Genomic DNA, 4,580 nt, shown 5'->3' with positions numbered 1-4,580 from the left:
AGCTGCCCAAAGGACTTGGTTCTCACTGGGCTGCACTTTGAGTAAGTATGAATGCAGTCCCATTCTGGCTTCCTAGTGAGATTCAGAGTTTATTGAAAAGCTTCTGACAGCAGAGCAGGCTCCAAGAACACAAGTCTTTTGGACGATCTGCTTTCCTCTCTTCCGCACATTATAGACTCTCCTGTGCCCTACACAAACTCCAACAGTGTTCAGTGCTATTCAAACACTGTAGAGAAGAGTGTGAATGTGTAGAAGTGCACTAGCACTGCATGTTTGCTGCATGCATCTACTATGCTTGGCGAAGGTGATCGGCTCTCGTGCTTTCAGTTGACATAAGGGCCACAGTACATCTCAGTCCTTTTTAGATATCTGTACCTAGAGGGTTGAGGTTGGGTTAAGGAGACTTAGAAATTCATAGAATCATACAATATTTACAATTGGAAGAAATCTCCAGAAGTCATCTAGTCCAACTCAAAGCAAGAAAAACTTCAGATTTAAATCAGATTGCTTAGGGCTTGGTCCAGTCAAGTTTCAAAAATCTCCCAAGATTCCACCACACCCTAGACAACCTCTTCCAGTACTTACTCACTTGCAGTTTGAATATTTTTCCTATTATGTCCAATTAGAGCTTGTCTTGCTGCAACTTGTTTTGACTGTTGCCTCTTGCTGAGCACCTCGGAGAAGAGTTTGGTTCCACCCTCATGATTACTGCTTTTTCTGTAGCAGAAGACTGTAATTAGGTTCTCTCCTGCCCTTGTTCTCCAGCCTGAATAAACATGTTTCACTAGCCTTTCTTCAAATATTGTCTGCTCCAGCCCCCAACAAAGTGGCATTTCTCAGGATTCTTTTCTATTTTCTCCAAACTGCATTCAAATGCAACTTCTCAAGTGCTGAATTAAAGCAGTCATTCTCCTTATCTTTTTGGCTATGCTTTTTTGCTATTGCAGCATAGTCTACAATTATTCTGCACCCTTTGCTCAAGCCCCATTTGCAGAGATAGGTAGGCAGTCATTCCCCAGTCTGTACTGCTGCAAGGAACATTTCCATCCCCTGGGCAGAGCAGAAACTTTTCCCCTCAGCTGGTGTCAGCAATGACCTTCCTCATTCCTTCAGCCCTGTTTACTGATGAAGAAATTAGTGTCAAGCCATTCACTGGTTCCTTTGGATCACAACCTGTAACTCGAATGCACTCAGACTTTGAGCTGTGGACCACTATTCTTAGAATGTGGTAGTCCAGACTAATTTGTATCTGCTGTACTGTAGGTCACCCACTTACTAGAGTGTCATGTTAATCTATTGGGAACCTCTGTAGCCAGTGGAGAAAAAGAGAGAGGACAGGAAGTGAAAATATTTTATGCACAGGTTTCTTCCATCTTTGTGGAAAATTCTCATACAATTGATTATTGATCACATTAAGGATATGTCACCAAAATTACTCCAGTATCTTGGAGTAAAATTAATGAAAAAGATTAGAATGAAAAGGTGTTCTAAAAAAAAGGCTTGAATGAATAGGAATCCTTTGCATGTGTCTTTCAATCTGTAGAATGCTTCAAAATGACTGAAAGATGGTGTATAGTTAAGAAGAAATTTCCTAGACTTTATCATAAGTAGTAGCTTCTTTATTTGTATATATATGTGTATATATATATTTTTTTTTCTAAATTGAGGTAAATTAACAAACCATAAAGTCTGCTTTCATTGATTTTGCCCCCTGAAATCTCAAGCAGCCAAAAGCCTGTTGCCTTTCTGCAGTCCCTGGGGTGCAGAGGGCATCAAACAGTTCACACTCTGAAAGTCTTCCAAAGTCACTTAATTTGAAATTCAGCACAGTGTTTTCCCAGTTGGGCAGAAGGAGTAGTTGAATGCTGTGGTCAATTTGTAATTTAGTTCCTTTCTACCTGTGTGAAATGAATGTTTCATAGCCTCAACAGAGGCTGAGGGCTTGGAGGGTCCTTGTCTAAGTGGAGCTCAGGAGAGGGAAGTGCATCCTGGTTCTGTCTGCTCTGGAATACATCTCAGACTTCCATTTCCAGCATTTGTCTCTTGTACATGCAAAAATAAATGAGATAAGACTGATGCTTATTTATGGAAAAGCAAACCCTCTGTTGCTGGAGGAATGCTTGGTTTAATTTAAAAAAAGGAAAAACAAAGTCATTCTCTTAAGAATTTTTTTTCTTTTATTTTATTTCGGCAAACACTTAACAAAATCATTAACCAAAAAGTTCTGCAAGAGCTCAAGGAAAATCAACTTACCTGACCACCAGCTAGTGGTTTGAAGAATGGGCTGCTGGCATGCAGCGTAGGAATGATTAGCAGCCTGGCTGATCAATCAAAATCTTACACCACACCTGACACGTTCTTATGGCCTTGCAAACCCCCTCATACAAATAGTTTTGCTAATGTGAAGATTTCTGCTAAATTTCAGGAGAATGTGAGAGAATGCAGAGTACACATGCTTTGGTAGTTAGCAATGAGTAAAGCAGACCCATACTTGTTATGTTGAATCAAGTTCTGTTTTTAAATATATTTTGCAGGCTGATGAAGCAGATGACATTCTCATGTTGTTATTGTTCATTAACCCAAGGATGTGAAACTGTGCTGCATATCTGGTCTCTCTTCTCTCCCCAGACACTCCCACCTCCCCTCCCCCCCCATTCTTGTGTAAATAGTGCAAGTTCATCCATCCTTGGTAATCAGAAGACTGTCAGGATCTACTGACTGCAAAATTTGGGAGTTCTCAGAATTTCATTTGAAATACAGAAAGCTGTATTTGAGAAACTGCTGGAAAGGGAAAAGGAAAGAGATGTATTTTCCAGAATAACGATCTTGTTTTACACCAGATTTTCTATTAATTTTTCTTAATGATGTGCACTGTTTCTCTTCCATGCTGTTTTTCACACTTGGCCAGCAGTCAGTGAAGCTTATAAACAGGACAATTGCTGTAAATGAAATCTGGAATACATATACAAATGCATACATAAAGAAAAAATAATCCTGATGTTATTAATCTCATGAAAATTAATGTAACTGACGTGGGCATGTTTGAATGTAGGGAATTTATTTAAACTCGTTTCCAAGACAGGCTTGATAGTTTTAAAAAATAAACATTTTGTTTAAGATAAATCTCTCAAAAGCCTTCTGTCCACTCCAGTGCATGTTAACATTCCTGTGCTCAGGACCTCCCTGAACTCTCTTATTCTGTGATTTTCAGGCTGTTGACTTTGCCTTTTTTTGCTGGTAGTGTCAGGCTTGCTTGTCCAATCTCAGCTGTGAGGCTGAGGCACTCATCATTATCCATTGTTTGAACAAAGTCTTGTTGTGTGCTCTGACTGATTGATTACTTATTCTCAGTAAACAAAGACTTGCACTCAAGGTCCTTGCAACATTTCTTGCCCATCTAGTCCACTTATATACACAGAAGACCAACTGTCCCTCTCTGCTATTTGTGTATTCAAATAGATAACTTTTTCACAAGCAGAATAATTATCTTGGAAAAAAAGAGAGAGAGCATTCAGATGGAAGTGCTATTTCTCTAGGTCTGTTCTCTCTCTCTTTTTAACCTAGAGTGCTTTTCAGGGTGATTCTTTAACACAGTACCAGCTATTACGTTCATGAACTTTGTTTATTCTGAAGCAGGACAAAGTAAAATCCCAGAGATACTGGAAAAGCACATTGAAAACCATTGTCTCCCTATGAAAAAGAGGAGGAGCCTTCAGTTGTGTGGTGGATATCAGTAAGGGGTAATGCTGAGCTCACAGCTTCAGCTGGGAGCAGTGTCAGCTGTGAATATAAACTTTTTGCAGGTGATTTCAGTTAATGACCTTTGCATATTCTTCCTCCATCGCTGGCATAACAAATTAACGTAAGCAGTTTTAAAATACGGCAATACTACAGCAACAGACTGATAGTTCAGTGTGCTCTGCAGTCAGTAAAAAATTTCTATTGCGTTAAATTTTTTCCGTCATCTTTACTACTTAATATCTTGAAAGATAATAGTTGAATAAACTTTCTATGTCTAATCCAATGAAAAGATGCAATCTATGACGCAAATCTGTTTTAATTTTACTGGAGAGGGGAAAGAGAAAACTCACCCAGGCTGCTGATGTTTTGCAAAGGGGTAATGACTCCACTATGCTGTGCAAACAGAAGACAATGCAGCTACCTCTTCTCCTATGTGCACTGCTCACTTCTACAGTGTTTCTATGCAAGGAGGAAAATGCTCTTAGGAAGGTAAGATCAGCCAAATTCCTTTTAATAAAATTCATGATGTTGCTCTAAAGGAGGACTTTATGTGTATTAAATATATGTAACTCACAAGTTCTACGGCAATTCTATAGTTAGAACGTACAGTATTAAAACCTAATATGTATCCTGATCTATATGAATAAGGTCATCTCTCTATTCCCTCTTACATCCTTTATTGGGCTTGGATTGCGATGAGGAGAGAGGAATGTCCTTTTTTAAAAAAAGATCGTAAGAAAAGTTTTATTGTTTACAGAAATAAACACTTGTAATACTATATGCATAAAAACTTGCACATGCAAGTTCCCTTATCCTCCTGCACTTAGTGCATGATGGCA

Source organism: Meleagris gallopavo, chromosome 6 (assembly GCF_000146605.3).
Source record: "Meleagris gallopavo isolate NT-WF06-2002-E0010 breed Aviagen turkey brand Nicholas breeding stock chromosome 6, Turkey_5.1, whole genome shotgun sequence".
Taxonomy (NCBI): Eukaryota; Metazoa; Chordata; class Aves; order Galliformes; family Phasianidae; genus Meleagris; species Meleagris gallopavo.
The sequence above is the reverse complement of the archived record's forward strand: the minus strand, read 5'-3'. Positions refer to the sequence as shown.